Source organism: Vicia villosa, unplaced genomic scaffold (assembly GCF_029867415.1).
Source record: "Vicia villosa cultivar HV-30 ecotype Madison, WI unplaced genomic scaffold, Vvil1.0 ctg.002525F_1_1, whole genome shotgun sequence".
NCBI lineage: Eukaryota > Viridiplantae > Streptophyta > Magnoliopsida > Fabales > Fabaceae > Vicia > Vicia villosa.
The window spans coordinates 129592-151335 of NW_026705956.1; the positions used below are offsets into that span (position 1 = coordinate 129592).

At 32.8% G+C, this 21744-nt stretch overlaps 1 pseudogene; it reads left to right on the forward strand.

Moving 5' to 3' along the window:
* Nucleotides 1-9765: 9765 nt before the first annotated feature.
* LOC131639055 (cytochrome P450 72A68-like) overlaps nucleotides 9766-21744 on the forward strand; it is a 30823-nt pseudogene continuing 18844 nt past the window's right edge.

The following is a 21744-nucleotide window of genomic DNA, read 5'->3' on the forward strand; positions in this document are numbered from 1 at the left end:
CATTAAGTACAGATACAATCGGTGAATGCTAGCTCTAAATCTATCTCTAGAGTTCAGAACCAACAGATTATCATCCTAGATAAAGATTCAAGCAGTTTATCTCTAAAGCAACTCAAATCTTCAGCACAGAGCAAAAATCCAGAACAATATCAACACAGATTTATAAAGCAAGTTAAACATAACATTATAATCGGTAAATATACATAAGATTCGAGTAAATATACAAACAAACCCAACACAAAAGAAATACACAGAGAATAGAGAAGATAAACCAAACATCTCGCGGGTTGTCAGCTCCGGTTGATGAGAAATCCACCTCCGATCTTCCAAGTGCATGACCCAGTGTTGTTTTCTAAGCTAATCCTAATCTAAGAATGAAAATGATGGAGTTGGAACCAAAAACTCTCCAAAACCATAACCTAGAAATGTTACAAATGAAGAAATATAAAGAAAATTTCTGCTACGGCCGCTTAGCGGCCAAATCTCGCTTAGCGGGCTACACGTATTCACAAAATATCTACAACAGTAAACAGGCCTCCGCTTAGCGGCCAGAACCGCCGCTTAGCGGCCAGGGAAATTTGGTTCACCCCTGGAAAGCGCGCTTACACGCCGCTCAGCGGCGCTCTCTGCACAAAACTTGCTTATTTGATCCAAAATCGCGCAATCGGAGCCGTGCCTTCGACACTTTATTCCTCGAGGCTCCAATAAGCATGAATACCTATAAAAACAAAGGAAAAACTATTAAACGGTATATAAAACATATGAAAACTAAATAATGTGAATATATACACAAAAGTGGGGATTTTATTACAAAATCGAAATGAATAGAATCGATAAGTGTCACAATTATATACTCAAAATAACAACATTTTTGCACTTATCAATGACGGACTCAGAATCACCCCAACTCAAAGAACTTTTTTCACAGCCACCAAACACTATGATGAGGCATCACGTTGGACAAGATGTTCAAGCATGAAGTGCAACATCTGACCTATGTTTGTTAGCTAGATTTTACGAGTACAACTGAGAGTGATTGAATTTTATCTACAAGGATATTGATTGGAATTTTAATTAAACAAATATTCAATTAAGATATTTTATTAGATTTGTTTTAATTAAAATATGAGAAAATCTCCAATCTCTATTAAAGATGATTTACAGTGTGGGTCCATTTTTTGTAAGAGATTTATTCCCAATCCTTTATTTAAGAAGTTGGAATCATGATTTATACCTAGTAAGAATTTTATTTGATTTATTCAAGATGGAGAAATTTGTTACAAAATCAGATGTCAAGGTAAATGTTCCAACATTTATGCGTAGGTTTACTGTGAATCTATGTTTGATTGTGTATGCTTCCAAAAATATTTGTTGCCATTTGTTATTTAGATTTATCTGGAAGATTTCATAAGATAGAAACAATTCATATGTAGATCAAAACAAATCAAATCTTTTTGGTGGATGCAATTGCAAAACAGATCAAAACAAAATCATATTTTAAGCTGCATCAAAATCGTATTTGGTGTATCAAATATTTTTTCCATTGGAGAAAAGCCCATATGATGCATTTCTATTTAAGGATACTCAAACCTAACGTTTTAAGTGCGCCCAAGGATTGAATATCATTGTGTTAGGGTTTCTATTTTCATTCTTTATTTGTGTTTCTATTTCTGCACCGCTCTAAGCGCCAAAGTTTCATATCTAGAGGCTTAGATATTGGGTTTTTAGTTGAGTTGTAATTCAATATTGTTTAATCTATTTATTTTAACAATCACTAGAGTTAGTGATTGAGAGAAAGTGAGAATGGTCTCTTATTTAAAGGGGGGCTTGAATGGAGTTTGACATGTATAGTCTTAGGAAAGTGATCTTGAACTGGGAGAGATTAGAGTAAGTTCATTCGTTCTTATGACTATTTAGAGTGGAATAGCTCTATAGGGAGTCATGAATAGAAATAAACTGTTAGTATTAGGAGAAGAGACATTGAACAACAGGTTGTTCAACTAAGACTATTTGTACTAATACAATTGATAGAATTTCCTTTATTCGGTTGAAGCCCCCCCAGACGTAGGTGACATTGCACCAAACTAGGTTATCGATTCCTTTGTGTTCTTTATTGCTTTATGATTTAATTCATAGTCTCTAAATTTTTATGGTAGACTTTACCCTGACATCGTGTATAACACCTGTCCTGCGAAGAATCTGTCATCTGTTATAAACCAGTTGTACACGTCATCCCAGATATTGGGCCTGACATCCATCCCCATAAAAATATAATTTCAATTGGCATAAGAGCATACACCCTATTTTGAAGATTGTGAAAACTAAGTAGAATATGATACTGAAGAAAATATTAAGTTTGCTAAGATCTTGAGAAGGGTCATGAGAAGATTGGATAAGAGATATGGGAATATTGTCCTTACATATGTCTTGCACAATCAACATAAAAGAAAAAAATGGCGAAAGACAAAATTCTAACTATTATAGAGGCAAATGGATCTAATGTTTTAAATGCAAAGATTTTGGCCATATTCAAACTGAATGCTCAAGTTTTCTAAGGAATCAGAGAAAAATCTACCAAGTAACTAATGATAAGATAGATAAAGAAGGCGGATTCAATCAAGCAAAGAGTGATCTAACTTTCAAAGACATGAAAATTGTCATGTATCACTACTACAAAAAGCGCTTCAAACATCGGATGCAAAATGTATTTAACCTCGACAAAAGAATTGAGGTAACGAAGGGCGTCATGAAAATTAATGACTTAACACCTAGGTTTTTAAAACACCAAGGTAAAGGTTTATTATGGCATGGGCTCGAACCCCAGTTTCTTCATTTTTATTATTTGCAAAAACTAGCGCCTTTTTTATCTCATTTATCATAAAAATCAAAGGGTCATTAGTTTTTTTAAAAATAAAACTTGTTACAGTGTTTACAAAGAATATTACAATAACTGTCCATGAAGATAATATGTTGGATTTTCAATTTCTTGATATTATGGGCACAATCAAATTATGGGAACCTCTTTTCTCAAAACAAAACAAATAGGTTTGTTATAGGATATTCTCTACAGATCTTTCATGAATTTGTTTTTGGTAAAAAAATGGGTAAGATAATTATATCAATAATCAAAAATATTTTCGGTATAAATAAAAATAGATTTTCTACTCTTGCAATCCATCGAAGAGAACTTTTCCATGTTTCCTTATGTTTCAAGCGCTTCATATGTTTCATCTAGATTTCCAATATCATAAGAGAACTTATATAATGAACGTCCCTTAGGGTTCACGCATATCATTAATGGGGGATTCTTGAGCGTTTATAACCTTTATATGGACGACAAATATTTGTTTAAGGTCGTTGAATAAAAATAGTGAAAGAAACACTTAACTATCATTTCGATTTTCAATAAAACCGAACGGTTAGAGTGAATACTTTTTTTAAAAAATGGTTACATTGTTTACCCTAAATATTAAAAATACATTGTATGAAACAAATCTTTGAATAATATCAAATTACTTACCCATAATATTAAAAATACATTGTATGAAACACATCTTTGCAGAATATCAAATTGTTTACCTAAAACATTAAAATTACAGCATGAGCAGGTCACATACAATATTTGTTGCATACAATGTATTTTAAATATTCTAGGTAAACAATGTAACCATTTTCTAAACAAAATTATTTTACTCTAACCCCACGGTTTTAAACCAAAATCGAGGGTTTAGAGTATTTATATATATATATATATATATATATATATATATATATATATATATTTTAAAATGGTTACATCGTTTACCTAAAATATCAAAAATACATTGTATGTAACAAATCTTCGCAGAATATCAAGATTGTTTACCTAGAATATCAAAAATGCACCATGTTCAGGTTCCATACAAGGTGGTAGAGATTTGTCTTGAATGTCAATTATGCTTTCACGATGATTGATTGTTGATGCTATGATTATCACTGTTTTCGCTAGCGTAAATAATTTGTATGATTGGAATGCATCCAACTTCTAATCAAAACTGTGTGTTGCGACCGGCAAAATTCACAGAGTCACAACCATATTTTCTTTATTCCTAAGGAATTGGGGAAATAGTGATAAACCCTAGGGGAGGGATAAGACGGTCATCGCAACCGAATATTAGATTCGAAAGTTAGTTAAGTGAGGGGAAGGAGTTAGACACCCCTCACTTCCCATTTACTCAAGGGGAACCTTCTCTAGCCTAGGGTAAGTATGTTTGCTAATGTATGACAAAATCTTTATTTCTTGCTTAATTTATTTACCAACGGAAAATGTATTTACAATGAAAGGGAAGAAAATTTAGTTTTTGTTAGGGGACTCGACTTGGTTTCGCAACCGTGTGTCTACATATCATTATTGATGAATGAGGAAGTCAGAGTCTACGTAATTCGGGTCAACTTTGTGTGTTAATTTTAATTTATGATGCATGTTGGATCTTGAGTTATAATTAGACACACGGGGGCGTAGAATTACTTGATTTATCGCACGAAGCGAAGAAATGAACCATTTGATGTGTTGAATGGATTTTAAATTTTGAAGAAATATTTTTTGTCTTTTGATTTTTTATTTTGTCATTTTAAGTACAGGTACCGAGAAATATTTATAAATGAACATGATTACAATATTTTAATTGGAGAATGTTAATATATGTACAAATTATGTTAAAAACGATGGTTTTATTAACAAATTAATGACATAATTGATTTTTTTGGAGGAACAAAATAAAATGCATATTTTTTAGTTTTATATCCTTTTAAAAATTTTAGTGTTTTTTAATAATAACCTAATAAAACTAAAATAAATTAAAGAAGTCAAAAGGGGGGTGCAAATTAGAAATTGGGTTAACATAAATAAAATGCTAGAAGAACCTAAAGACAAAAAGCCCAACTAAAATTAACCTAGTGACCCTAGTTCTAAACTAAAACTTATTAATTAAATAAAAGATAAATTTTAAAAAATAGTGACATAATGGATAAGGATAGGAAATAATATTGAGAGGATCATACTTATCCTATCGTATATGAGAATGTCTTCTTTATATGATAATGTGAGAATGAATTTGAACCATTAGATTTTAAAATAAATGAGGGATATTATGTGTAAATCTTTTATTATCTCTCATTCATTATTAAAATAAATGATGTATGAGAGAGAAAAAAATTAACACATAATCTCCACCATTTATGATCAATATATATATATATATATATATATATATATATATATATATATATATATATATATATATATATATATATATATATATATATATATATATATATATATATGGCATATCATATGAGAATGTGAGAATGAATCCGAACCATTGGATTTTAAAATAAATGTTGGAGATTATGGGTGAATCTTTTTTTTCTCTGTCCTACATTTTGAAATAAATGAGGTAGGAGAGAGAAAAAAAGATTCACCCATAATCTCCACTATCTACTTAATATAAATGTAAGGTTGTGATGATGACAACCCTAGATACAACCTGCTGATGTGGCATTCTCACATAATTTGATGCTTATGTGGCATATTTACAAAGCTTCTCAATTAAGATTTCCATTTTTTTTAAATATTTTATAAAATTTTACATTTCTTTTAGAGATAAGTCTCAAATAAATTTTGTTTAGAAAAATTTGTTAAATAAATATCATTAATATTTTTTTTAATTTATATCATAATTAATCCTCTTTAAAGCATTTTACTCCTTTTATAACTCTTATAACCGTTAAATATTATAAACTTTTAAAAATTTTATTTTATAAATTTGTAGTCACTTAATAAATTAAAACTAATAAAAATTTAACCTTTGCATTTTTATGAATATAATAATCTTCTATATTACTAAAACAAATTCTTTGACCAACATGGATGAATAACTTAAAATGCATAAAAATTACTGAGAAAGAATAGTAACGATAATAATAAATAAAAAAATGAAGCAGATAGAATATAAGAATAATTTAAAATTAGTATTGATGAAATAAATATGTAATATAAATTTTTGAACTGTTTTTTGTTGTTGCTATTTTGTAACTCCTTTTATTTAATTGTAATCATTCACCCATTTATTGTATATATAAATTTTATTTAATAAATTATTATTATTTTTATTTGTTATGTTCTATCTATATGCACAATCATCGTGTATATAAATATCTGATATTGGTTTATCATCATCTGTACATCAAATCTTTTTGGTAATCTTCAATTTTTTGTAATAGTTTTTTTTTCTTCTCTTTTACATATATGTCTTGGTTTGTATGGCATAATAGAGACCATATTGTTCTATTACAAATATTTAAACTCTTCTTTTTATTGATATAATTTTTTCATCTGAATCTATTGATATGGTTTTTCTATGTGAATCAGAAAGAAGAGGATGAATGTTGTTGGATCATTACGGCTGGGAAAGACTTTGAAATGATCGCTCAAATAAGTACACGGTTTAGTCCTAATATGTGCGTCAAATAAAACTCTTCTCTTTTATTGATGTAATTTTTGTTATGATTTTTAGTTGTACCTTCATAAGAATTTTAGTGTATAAATTATAAATTATAAAATTAAAAGTTTTATAGTTTTCTTTTCTCTAAGAGTTGATCATATATGTTGATCAAGAATATTAATGATATTATAATGATTTTAAAGTCATTTGAATTTTATGTTATTATTACATAACTTTAAATGTTGATAATTATATTTTAATTTCGTATATTTTGTACTTATTTTATCTTAATAGTATATTAATTTACATATTTTTTGTTATTATAATTTAAATGTTTCTATAATTTATATATGTTTTATCTGAATAATTATATAACTATATAATTAGAATAATAATTATCAAAACGATTTTTTATAAAGTTTATGATAATTTAGATAAAATTAAATTTTTAAAATAAATTTGTGTTGTCCCAAATATTAATCTGGCAAAAAAATTATATGTGCCAAAATTTTTTATATAGATTAAAATTCACAAATAAATTTTACAACAAATTACAATTATATATTGTTAATCTTAATAAACAAAAACTTATAAAAGAAAGAGCATCCTTTATTTTGTGGAGAAATATAAATTTCATGCAGTGATGTTCACATTATAATATCGTCTATCTTTTAAAATATAGGTGATATGATGATAAAATAAATATAAATTTATAATGTAAATGAAAACAAAAATACTTATATAATAAATTATTTACTACTTATTAAGATGAATACAAAATCATTTACGACATATATAAAAAATTGTAAGTTTTTAATATATAATAAATATTATATATAATAATTAAAACTTCATGTTCTTCTCATTTATCTTATATATATAATATATTATATATGTCTCTAAAAAAATATTTTTTGGTTTTTCTTTATTTCGAATCACGGACACTACATAGATTAATCAAATAGTATATTTTATATAATTATATTATATGTATTCATAAATAAATTTTATATAAAGTAACAAATAATTTTATTCTTGCTCGATTTATTTTATTGAAAAATGTGTTTCATCAATAATTATTAGTGTTTAATGTTAACATCAATAATTTTACTAATCTCATTATTAGAGTTTAATTTCATTATTATTGTGATTATCCATTATAAAAATCTCATTATTGGTGATTAATCTCATTATATAAAGAATGAACAACAAATTTTTCTAATCTTATAAAATGTATTTCAACAATAATTACTAATTTAATTACAATTTATTTTTGGAACAAAAAACAGTTACAAATTTTATAATTATTGCAAAAATTAATATATGTTTAGAAAATTGATGAGTTTTATGAAACTGCCATTCATACTATCATTCTATTATTCTAAAAGATAAATTTGTTTCCTTTCTTCCTTAAATAGACAATTTCCTCTCACTTTCTCTTTCCATTTATATTTTAGAATTTGATGAATAACTTGACAAAGTATGAATGAATGAGCGAACTATTTTATACCGATTCATTGTGTAATCCAAAAGCTTTTGGAAGGTTCCATATTTTTTTACATCTATTCAAATCTATTTCATATCCATATTTTTTCGAATAAATTTTATCTTACTATTTTGATTATATTTCATAAATACTATTATGATCATATTCAAATTCATTTCATACTCATATTGTCTAATATAATTTCTAATTATTACTCTGCATGTTTTGCAATTTGAAAGAGGGTCTAATAGGCACAAGCTCCTACAAATAACAATCTTAGAACGAATATTGAAATATACATCTATTGCATTCATTTGGAGAATCTAAATTCTATAAATTTTAATACATATACTTATGTTAAAGATGTTTTTTTTATTTTTGTATTGATTTTTATTTAGTTTTTTGGTTTAATTTCTTTCCTCTTTCTTCACAATTCTACAATGGTACGATTTGTGCTTTCTTTAGGATATAAGTTCTAATTTTCTTCTATAGTATACATTTTTATTATTATATAAATTACATTTTATACTCATATTTATTTTGATATATGTTATTTACTTTTGTAGTAATAATGATGCACATAAATTTATCGGTCTTTCAATTATAAAATTTACCTGTTTCTAAATAACAATAAATTTAGAAAATAGAATATTTTACTTAATTGACGTTACTTAATGATTAATTGTCTTTTTTTCTTATTTATTGATTATGTATCACTTTTTCGTAAAATATAATTCTACAACACTATTATTTTATAAATAGATTTAAATATTAAAATTTTTAATTTGATTATTCACCTTTGAAATTGTTTAAAGATGAAAAGAATAGTTATTGAGCACTATTGTTCTATAAATTTAAGAATATTATATATTATTTCATTTTTAAAAAATGGTCTTACAATATATTTTATCATATATTTTATTATTATATTCATAATTATGTGTATATAAATGTGTGATATTGAATCATCATTTAATATATATTTTTTTTAGATTTTATAGTTATATAAAATCACGATAATATATCATAGGTCAACCGCGCAACGCGCGGGTTATATACTAGTTTATTTTAAAATCCAATGGTTCAGATTCATTCTCACATTCCTATATAAAAATAGCATTCTCATATGATATGCCCTATATATATATATATATATATATATATATATATATATATATATATATATATATATATATATATATATATATATATATATATATCACATTCCTATATAAAAATAGCATTCTCATATGATATGCCATATATATATATATATATATATATATATATATATATAGGGCATATCACCAAAACATTGTCGGGTTGCAAGTTTTTCCACTGTATGCAGTTGATAAAGCTGCATGACGAAAGCTAGTTTATTCTTTGATATTATAGATTGAAAAATTGCTTTGAATTAAAAAATTGGAAGCAAACATACATTGCAAACAATGAACTTGTTTCTCTCTTAGATGCGGATACTTTGAGCGTAATGTTTTTCAATATAATAAATTAAGACCCCCCAAACTAGATACAGCAGTTTGCTTAAATATGTAATACATAAAAGTAACCGTCAACGGTTACTAGCATCCCAAGTTGGGATTTTGTGTGAAGATTTTCCCAAACTTCCCCCATATTCTGCTTCATGACTCGTAGGTTGGAAATTTCTCTTGCCGCCATTTTATCCATGCTTGTTGACGGTCGATCTGAACTCTCCAAGTGACGTCCTGGTCAACTATCTTTGGGAATGTCTCACCAATTCCGTCAACCGCCCCCTACTTCTCTCACATGAGGTAATCAATGGGCCTTTTTGCGGAAAGATACCCTCTCCACTTGGGCCATCTTATGGAAATTAAAGAAAACAACAATAAGAATGTTGGAATGAATCTTGATCATATAATCAAGGAATTAAACTTATTCTACCTTGTAGGAGAAGAAACCACTTCAGATTTGCTTGTTTGGACAATTATATTATTGAGTAGGTGTCATACCCCAATTTTTGACCCTAAGATCCTATATCATTCATATCCCAATCACTAATCAAGAGCTTCACTTGGAAGTTTGTTTATGGTGTTGCACTCACCTCATCAATGAGAGGGACCATCAAGCACCAATGATTGTTTATCTTTTATGCATATTATACTAACCCAAATACCAAAAATATTGCTTTGTTTCTTTGTAGGCTTTTGTTTTGTAGGTACCAAGCCAAGACATGCATTAAGCAAGGCATTTTTCACATTTTTGACTGATGAAATCGATTTCCCTACTGGGTAAATCGATTTCCCTGCAGCAATCTTCAACAAAATCACATTCTGGACAGCATGAAATCGATTTCCCTCCTGGGTAAATCGATTTCCCTAGTGTATTTTGCGCCAAATTCTCTTCTGGAACAGAGTGAAATCGATTTCACTCCTGGGGAAATCGATTTCCTTCAGGCGAAATTCAAAAAAAATATAGAGGGAAGCTTGATTTGATTTTGGCACCTATTTTCTTTGATCATTTTTGTCATTTTACCAATTTCCCACCTCATCAAAATAATTCTCTTCATTAAACCCCATTTTACCACTTTTTACCATTTAATTGCCACTTTAATCACCAATTAAACACAAGCTAATTACCAAATGCAAAAAGACCAAATTACCACTACTCTTGCTCTCATCCTATAAATAGAGCCCACTACTCTCTCATTTCTCAAGCTTTGAGAGCCAAAAAACCTCTTGCAATTTCTCTCCTCATTCCTACCAAATTCACCAAAGCTCTTCATTCTTTCATAAAGTTTGTGAGTTACATCTTGAACCTCACAAACTTTGAGCTAAACCACCATCCATTTCATTTTTTTTCTTCAATTGTTGAGAGATCAAGATTTGTGTTGGTAATTCTTGAAGTAGATCCAAGTTTTGTTCAAGATTTGGTAAATTTTCTTCATCCTTTTTGTATATCATGATGTAGATCTTTGTTGCTTGTGTGTGATGCATCTTTGATGCTATATTGGTGCTATTTGATGGTGATGTGATGGAAAATTCGTGCTCCAATTGATGTTTGATCATAAGGTGTTTGTACATTTGTTCAAGTCAAGTTTTATGCCTCTAAATGCTGTTTTTGCTGAATTTTTACACTGAGGAAATTGATTTCCTTAAGGCTGAAATCGATTTCCTGCTGAGCGTGACTTGTTTTTTTTGAAAACTGCACTATGGAAATCGATTTCCCTCTGCATGAAATCGATTTCCTGCTGGCAGAATGTGGTTTTTTGCCTTTTTTATGCTTGTTTTGGTCTCCTACTTCCTCCACTTCATTAATATCATTGGATCTAGGATGTTGATAGGTTTGAAATGACCTAATCCATAATATTAGAAGAATGATATTAATGATAGTGTGAGTTGATTATCTTTTGTGAATTTTATTCTTCTTCCTCCATTTCATTAATATCATTGGATCTAGGATGTTGATAGGTTTGAAAGAACCAAATCCATAATATTAGATGAATGATATTAATGATAGTGTGAGTTGATTATCTTTATGCATTTTATCTTCTCGTTCTCCTTTTTTTCTTTTGATCGATGAAAGTCTTAATACTTTGAGAATTCTTATGGATTCTTAGTGAAGACTAGATCGTTACCTATTTTCTTTTCGTGCGGTATTGCTTTCGGAAGGCGATCTACATATCGTTCTTCTCGCATACATTAGCACATAAAGTTTTGACCGGCCTCGTTGTAGGGTGATTTCTACATAAATCACTTGGCGATCTGCTTAACATAGCGCAATATTTCGTGTCCCGAATCAAAAAGATCAAACATGGAAGAGAATTGTATGCGGTTGATTTAAGACTTGTGGAGGTTTTTATCGTGTAGTCGCTATGATTTTATCAAGCTTCTGATAAGCCCCCTTGACTTTAAATCCGAGTACATCATTCACTCACCATAGATCTTCCTACTAACTTTGATAACATACTTGACAAGTTTCAAGATGGTTATCTTTAACATTTAACAACTAACTTTAATTTCCGCACCTTTATATTACCGCTCTTTATATTACCGCTCTTTATATTTCTCGCCTTATCGCTTTACTTTATCATTTCATAATATTTACATTCCGCCATTTTCTCTGTGTCCATTTGGACGTTTATAATTCCGCTATTTTCTCTTTGTCCACTTGGACATATGTTTATGCTTCCGTTATTTTTCTTTGTCCACTTGGACCATACTTTAATTTTTTGCTAAAACACTAATAAACAACCAAAATCTAAAAAATACATAAGGCTCTCTTTGGACTATCGGTTACTATCCCTAGCATTTTGGAGATTCGGACTTATGGACCTAGTACCTCTGGACTCATTCTATTACTATCCTGTGATTGTTCTGTCTGTTTGGCATTGTTCTGTTGTATGTTTATGTGTGCAGGTATTTCCTTGAAAGCCCTTGATGGTTAATTCCAAGGCATTGAGATAAGGATTTTACCCGAAAACAGCCGCTACTCTGCCCGACTTTCGTCAGAATCTTAATGTGCTTAATGAAAAAGGGTTCTAAGACAATAAGTTCATGTGGATCCCCAAGTGTTAATGTGTTGGTATTGATAATTCCAAAGGATGGGAAATCTACCTTGACTCATAATGTCATGTGTTGGCTTCTTCTTCGGTTAGACCGTTCTTTTCCTTAGCTTTTATTTTACGCAATAGGATAGCCTCTTCATCTCCTTCCCATTCTTAAATTTTCAAAATCTTCTCCCTTTTTCAAAAACCTTCTTATGTTTGCAACCTTTTCAAAACCTCTTTTTTTAAAAAAATATCTTTCGCCCTTGTTGGCATTTTCTTTCAAAAGTTTAGACACCGTTAATTGTCGAAACGAGTGGTTATACCCCACGATTTTGAAATTGATTGATATAATGAGATCTTTTCCGCGTGAGAGAGATGGTGGCATACTCGTCGATTTTATCCGAGTTGGAGCCCTTCTTTCATTTGCGATGCAAAGAACTCGTTTGTTCTCATGCTCAAGATCAATGGCTGAGTATTTCTCTCCAACGACGATAAAGTGTTTATTCGTTTTTAAAATGTTTTCCCAAAAAAGCGGAACTACATTAGCTCTGACTTCTCCATTGCACCGAGGAGGTATGTAGGCCCAAAGCTTAACGCTTTGCCGAGCTTATTTTAAAAATAAAACAAACCCTTTTTTAGCACACACACACAGATTTTCAAAAAGGTTCCTGTGGAATACCACAGATATGAGGGGTGCTTAAAACCTTCCCCTCATATAATCAACACCCGTACCTGAGATCTCTTTCTTGTTTTAAAAAAACAAAACTTTGGGTTTTTCGTTCTTTTCCCTTTTGCTTTGAAAAAATAAAGCGCGGTGGCGATTTCAAAACGGAATATTGATTCGAGTCAATCCCATGGCTTCGATATCAGATTTTCCCCGCTACAGAAAAATGGCGACTTCACTGGGGATCCAGTTTTAAGTGTGTTAAGCCTATTTTTGTTTGTCTGTGTGTTTTTATCTGTATATATTGTTGTGTGCTTTGTTTGTTTATTTTCTTTTTTTTTTCTTTTTGGTGCTCGATGGTTCCTCTGTGATGAGATAAAGTTCTAACCCGAACTTTGGTGAGTAACTTGAGATAGGAGGTGGTAAGACCAATAGTCGCATGTCAGGAGCAATCCTTACCATGAGCGTCATATGGTGAAACCCCAATCAGTGGAGGCCTCATGGAAGGTAGTAGAGGTTGTTACGAATCATCGTGATAACGCTATTACTTTCAATAGTGAGTGTCCGTAGAAGCTGAATGGCCTAGAACCCTTTTAACCAATCTAAGCCTTCTTAGGATGTAGTGCAGAAACAAGATCAAGTACCAATTTGAGCTTGTTGTCATGCGATACTACGCTCAGACGAGGTCTTTTTAGGCATATTATTGGCGCCCATGAGCAATTGTGCGTGCCGGTAATATCCGATAGAAGATTGAAAACTCTGGGAACCTTTGTAGAACCCGATTGGCAGGTACAAAACTCCTTAGATCATACCTTTTGGGATGGTTGGACCCATGGCTCCATGCTCGTGACGTCGAACCTTTGAACTATGATCTTATGTGACCTTGCATGCTCTTGGTTGTGGTTGATGCATAAACCATGCATTCATGCATCCATGAAAACTCTTTTTCTTTTGATTTTCAAGGAACTTAGAGGTCTTTCCTTGTAAACATCATAAGTTTCATCAAACTCAATGGATCTTGGGTGTTGATGGGGTGAAAACTCTAATCCACCAAAATGGATGATTGATTTTGATGATAACTTAATCGAAGCTTTAGTCCAATGTTGAGTATTTACAAGTTAATATCTTAAGTTCCTTGAAACTCAAAAAAAAAAACAAATCACTGCATTGCATGCATCATTCTGCATTTGGTCCTACTTTCTAAAGAAATTCTCCAGAGCCTTATTTCCTTTCTCCTGGTATCATCAGTACAACGCTCTTGCTAAGAAGAAATGGAAAGCATCAAACAAGAGATTCTTGAGCTCCGTGAAGAGGTGGTTACTTTGAAGGCGGGTATGGAGCATCTAACTACTTTGGTTGAGGCTCTAGTTGCTGCCCAAGTCAATCCTCCTATGATGGAAGAAAGGATGGCAAAGGTCTTTCTTGAAACTCTGAACTCGTTCTTTCACAAGGGGACGGTAGTCAGTACACCTGCTGACTACCACAGAGAGGTGGGTATGAAAGCACTTCTAGAAAAGGATGTCCGAAAGGAATGTTTGTTTGAAGAAGGTAACTCAGCTGGTAGTGTGAAGAAGTTTGGTAATGACTTTTCAAAGAAGATAATCAGGGGAGGAAACAATCATCATCAACATCAGAATGTTTCCTATGTCATTCCTGTATCCAATTCAGTTCATGCAATCCCAGATTATCAGCAGAGCACTCGTCAACAAGATTCTCCACCGAACGAGCAAAATCAACCTCAAAAGGGGAATTTTGATCCTATCCCCATGACTTACGCAGAATTGTTCCCTGCTCTAGTTCATAAGAATTTGGTTCAGACAAGGTCACCACCTCCAATTCCAGAGAAGATTCCTTGGTGGTACAATCTAATGTCACTTGTGCTTTTCATCAGAATGCTCCTGGACATGACTTAGATAATTGTTGGCCTCTAAAAAATGAAGTTCAAAGATTAATCCATGCTGGTATTTTGATTTTCCAAGATGTTGGTTATGATGTTCAAGCCAATTCTTTGCCAAAGGATGATTGAATCACTATTGATGGTAGTCTGAAGCTCGAAAGATGTTTCGTTCAGCATATGCCCAGATGGAGAGAGTTTTTCTCAGTTTTTAGTATTCTTATTGATTTCCATTTGTAATATTTCTTGTTTTTCAATGCATTGTTTGCATGTAGAAACTTGTTTATTTTTGAATGTTAATGCTAATGCAATGATAATGTTTGTCTTGAAGTAATCCATTCGCTTCACTCATGTTTATATGTTTTATGCATTATGATACCAATTGCTTTTGCCAAACTCTTGCTTATGCAAAGATTGGAGGGAGGATGATGATCTGAAAACGCAAAATTTCTGGTTGTATGCTTTTGAATAAAACCCTGCTGATGATGTACAGGCATTGTTTCAAATTCCCAAACACCGGAGATATAAGGTAGATAATCCCTTGATAACCCCTTTGAGCCTTGAAGTAGGAGTTTCTTTTTTAAACGAAAAAACCCTAATTTTTAACCTGGGGCAGGGTAGTGTCAGTTGATTTGACCAAGTGTTCATATTTCAAAAAGGATTGTGCATCCAAGTGTCAATCATATCCACATCAAAGGTTGGATCATGGGAAACCACAATGGTTATTCCCCACGCATCAAAAGGCATGGAAATGTGAAACCACAATGGTTATCCTCCATACGCCAAGGAGCGAGGCAGTCACAACCCTCTCAACAAGTCAAGACTAAGTCAATGTCACACGATTTGTTCAAATCAAAAGAATGAAAGAAAAAGTGAAAAAAGAAAGAAGAAAGCTCGTTAAGTCAAAAACTTGAAAACAAGTGACTTAGGCAAAAGTTAGAGCATCCCGCTGGACGACCAATTCAAAAGAATCAGTCCAGGCAAAAGTTAGGGAAATAAAAAAAAAAGAAATAAAAGAAAAGTGAAAAGAAAGGACTACAAAGCAAAAGTCCTCAATGTCATACCCCAAATTTGTCCTACCCCTTTACTTTTAACTGGCTTAAGCTTCCCATTTCATATGCATATCTCCATTAGGGCATTAACATGAATTTGCATCCATTCATTAAATAAAGCAAAAAGCATGGAATCGAGGATTTTGGAAGCTTAAGGTTTCTTCTTCACCAAGTTACAAGGTGTGAGTCCATCATAAGCTTGACTGAGGATCAATGAGTTAGGGTTCTTTTTCATGGTTTTCGAGTTTGTCAAAGTCCATCAGCAAAGGTCAATTGAATTTCGTGTTAAGATGCTCTCCTATGTTTCAATCCTTATCTTCATCAGAGGACCCCTCAGGGTGTCAGGTTAAGGTTGTTTATTAAGGAAGACATTTCAATCAAGACGTGATGCATCCTTGGGTGTATTAAGGATTCGACTTCGTTAACTCAGAATACTTCATCTAATCAATTGTGCTACTTATGGCTCAACAAGTTGATTAAAGATTGGCTATGTTCAAGTACAATTGTGAGTTCAAGGGGGGTGTTCGTGCAATACAAGATTCAAGTCTTCATGCAATATTCATTCGAGTATCATTCACAATTCACTCATATGAAATTTCTATTCAAAGTTGCAAGCATAAACTCAAGTATCCATTCATTTCAAAATCCCTTATCAAATCTCAAACTCATCCAAAGGTCCATAGTTTCGTTCAAATGTTCATTATAAAATAAATTGAAAAGTCCAAATCCTAAACCATCACACCATACAAAAATCATTACAAAGTTATTTCAATAAGCATCCATGAACCATTCAAACAATTCTCATTCACAGAAAATCATACAAAAAATACATTAGGCTCCTACTTTCTAAAACTATTCCACAGCCTTTGACTTAGTCTCCAAATTTCTCCTTGAGCTTTCATCCTGCTTCAAACTTTGATATATACCAAAATAGCTTTGCAAAATCCATCCAATAACCTCCAAACAGTTCCAAACCTGCACAAAACCTGCAGCAAAACCAGAAGAAAATCAACACGTAACATTCAAACTCAAAGCTCTGCACCTACAATATCAGTCAGCATATCTTTTAACAAATCAAGACAAGCAATTCAGTTCAAATATTCAGCATCATTCAAGAACAGAAAAATAGACTCGCTGCACATTCAGTTTTCGGCTCTGCATAATAACAACCTGTCATCATAGAATCAAGGCGTCTTAAGGAATAAAAAGCAGTTTCAAACAAATCCACAGCTCTGCACCTTACCATGCATCATATTAACTCCATAAATCTACATACATATTTGACCAAAACCACATCAATGTCCATAGAATTCAGACAAAAAAAGAAGCTTGCAGCAATACAAAGAACAGACTTCTAACCATTCAAGCTCATACACAGTCCACTAATAGTTAAGCCGAATACCGGATCAAATTCAAAAAATTGAACCTGCTGAATTCCAACAGAACTGGAGGCCCAAGTTGCAACTGACAGCGAACAAAAAAGAGCTGAACCAGACCGGTTCACACAGCCATGAAGCATCATTCAATACTAAACAAAAAGGCAAAGCAGCAAGTTCAAAATGTTCAGTCATTCACGAGTCAGCAACATATACACAATCAGATAAACCAGCTCAGCAGAAAATACAAGGAAATGGGAAAGTTAGGAATAGAATTGCAGTTCAACACAAACCTCTAACAGTCTTCTAACAGATCCTAACAACCTAGTACTAAACAAAACCAATATCTAACTACTTCACATACCCACATAACCAACTTTTCTAACCACCTGTAACAACTTTTAATTGACTATAACCAATAACAGAAATAACAGAATCATAACCACCTAAAACTAACTCTCTAACCAACCTCAATCCTCACCCTCAATTTCATAACAGAAAACTCTCATCCATGGGCTCTCATCCACTCACCTCTAACCGATTCTCTCCCTCCCAATCTATATAAACTGAATCATTCATTCAATCTCTCCTCTCTACACGCCATTCTCTCTCTGAATATTCATCATACACACCACTCTCTTCTCTTTCTCCACCACTTCTCCAAATTCACCTCTAACAGAATCTTCTCCACCAATTCTTCCACTCTCCATAACCTTCACCATTCTGACACACACTCATCCACCACACTTCAATCTCCATCTTCAATCCTCTCCCCCATCTTCTTCACTTCAATTCACCTTCTTCAATCTCCATCCCTCAATTCCTCTTGCCACCTTCTTCATCACACAAAAACGATTCAAGCTCGGCATAGCAACATAATAGAAGAGAAGAGCGTAACAGAAAAGAAGAGAATTCAGAAAGAAAAAAAAAAAGGAAACTCACCTTGTAACAAACTCTGGATCCGATTCAACACCATCTTCAATCTTCATCTTTCTCTCAAGAAGCGGCACCATCAACCTTCATCCACACAATCATTTTCTTCATGTATGTAGAATCGTCAGCTTTGTTTCTCATCAATCTGCAAGAATGAACAAGGGAGCTTCAGCACTTCCATGTCAATCTCCACGCCTCAATCTTCATCAGAGCTCGCGTAACAACAACCTTATCCTCACGTTTCAACTGTAAAACGGCATCACATCATCACCATCGTCGTTTGTGCCTCGCGATTAAGAATGAAGAAGATGATAACGTCTAAATACCTCTCCGTCGTTGGATAATGCGAGTGCGCGTTGTTGCTTGGTTCGGTGATAGCGAAAGCAACGATCTACAATCGGAGACAAGAGAGGGGCGGAGGACGTTCATCGGAGAGAATGACTTAAAGACGAAACTGATGCACAGTGGCGGAGGAGGAGTTTTCGCCTGTGAAGAAGAAGATCTCCGGCCGCCACTTTGTCACGAAGGAGAAGAGAAGTTCGCGTGAGTCTAAAGGCCACTGTCATGTAACCCTAAAATCCCCTTTCAATTTTTGTTTTAATTAACTTAGCCTTTAATTTAATTAATTGAAATTAGTTGCATTAATGGAGATTAATCATGCTTGGTCTAAGATTTGAATCATAATTAATGTAAAATCTGGATAATGAAAGTCTGAACAAAGTCTTGGATTGGGCTCAATTGCTAGATCCACCCCCATTGGCCCATAGCGTTAGGGACAAACCTGAAAACAAACTCTTGGGCCACATTGCTGAACGCATCCCCCATCATGGTCCGTCACACCACCTTTTTTTTGGCATGGAAGAAAACTGTAACAAAAAGAACTTTGCTGGGCCAACATCCTTGGGCCCAGCGCCCTGCTACCTGCACCACTGTATTCCATTAACACCCCCTGACACCATTAAAATTTGTAGATTTAGGTTCCTTTTCACAATAGTTTTTTTAGAATTTTTTGTCGATATAAAATCATAATCACCATTAAAATTTGTAGATTTAGGTTCCTTTTCACAATAGTTTTTTTAGAATTTTTTGTCGATATAAAATCATAATCACCATTAAAATTTGTAGATTTAGGTTCCTTTTCACAATAGTTTTTTCTAGAATTTTTAGTCGATATAAAATCATAATCACCATTAAAATTTGTTAGATTTTTTAGGTCACAATTTTGACATTAATTCATTGAATTCTCCTTCATAAAAAATAGTAGATTTTTAGGTTAATCTTGACATTTAAGTTCTTTTATAAATGCCTCATAAAAATAGTAGTATTTCTTAGTTTAATTTTGCACTAATGCTTGAACCGTTTCCTTTATGTTTTGTATCATTTCCATGTTATTTCTTTGTATAATTGTTGTGTGATTTTGTTACTTGTTTTTGGCCTTATTTTTGGCCTATATTGTTATACCACTTGTGTGCTCCTTTTAGAATCTATCCCATGTTAACATTAGATTTAGACTTGTATAGACAACTTAGATTAGAATTCTTGCATTCTTTTCCTTTTCAACTCTTTAAAATACTTAATAAAAGGAAGATGCGAATCACATTAAGAAAGTGATTGAGAAATGAGTGGGATTCATTCCCTAATCTATTTCTCAATCGCTTAGTGGCATAGAAACGAGTTGGATTCATTCCCTAATCTGTTTCTCGGTCGCTACTTAATGGGAGAGAAACGAGTGGGATTCATTCCCTAATCTGTTTCTTAAACATTAATTGATGGGAGAGAAACGAGTGAGATTCATTCTCTAATCTGCTTCTCAAACATTACATAATGGGATGGAAGTGAGTGGGATTCATTCCCTAATCTGCTTCTCGATCATTATACATTTTATGTGATTCAAATCGTGAAGCAAATTCCCCTTAAAAAACACACAACCAAAAGCACTTTAAAACATCTAACAATGGTTCAGACTAAAGCAAAGTAGAGAAAGTGGTGAGTGGCCCGGTATTGGGAACTGTTCATCACTCATCTACCCTAAAAGACACAAACCAATCATTTCTTTTTCTTTTGCCTCGTTGGCACCTAAGGGCAATGTCATTTCCGCTTGTACGCATCCTAGGTCGATCCCTTATGCAAAAGCGCGAACGTTGACTCTGCCCAATAAAAAACACAAAAACAAACAGAAAATCGTGAGCCGAGCTACGGTAACTCTGATTCCTGAAAAGGATACGTAGGCAGCAGGGTAGGGCCCGTGCGAGTACAATTCTTTATTTTCCCTACATTTTGCATTCATTTCGCATTTAGACATAGACATAGCACACACCCTTTAGATAGAAACAAACATAGGTGGATACCATCGAGTACGATGGGCGCGAGGGGTGCTAATACCTTCCCCTCGCGTAACCGACTCCCGTACCTTGATTCTCTGGTCGCAAGACCCTGTTCCTTCCTTTGTTAGGTTTCCTGGTATTCCTTTCCCTTATGGGATAAATATATTAGTGGCGACTCTGTTCATTTTTCGCGAGCGTGCGACAGCTGGCGACTCTGCTGGGGATGTTGATAGACCTGTGCTGGTCCATTCTTAGCGAGTCGATCCTAGCCTTTGTTTGTTTCGTTCTATTGGGTGTTTCTTTGTTTGATTATATGTTTGTATCATTTGTATATATATGCTTGCGTATCATGTCTATTTTCCGTTTGCATATCATGTTTACTTTCCGCATGCATCTGGACTATATTATGGGTCCCCGTGGGGACCACATATTTTCTCTGTTTGCAGGTTGGGTGGGATGTTCTATGAGGTAAAAGGCCCAATACCCAGGCCAGAGTGACACATAGGATACCTAGGACAGAGTGGATAGTCATGACGCCAACAGAATGTCAGGTTCTGTTGATTGCGATCATGAGACCCACGACCAGTCGAGGTTCAAATGAGATACCGTTGTTGGCATGTATTTGCGACAACGATGGTGTTTCAGGAGAACTGATAACGCTGGAAGCCATTGACCTACCTTGACCTAGATTCACCTGTGAGTGGGGTGGGATATACATGACAGGTACCGTTGGTGACTATTCTGTTCTGTTGGTGACTATTGGTTTTCCTGGTATTCAAAAAGGTGTCGGACCTTTGATCCTGTGACATTTGGCCTGTATCAGTTATTCAGAGGATTGTACAGTGGTTACTAAGATTATATGGACCGTGGATCCCATGCTTTTGCATTACATAACATCATTGCTTTATCCACTCCATTTATGAAAGATCCTAAAGTCTATTTCCAAAAAAAAAAGAGAAAAGAAAAGAAAAGAAAAGATATGTAAAAGAAAAGGAAATAGAAAAGCAA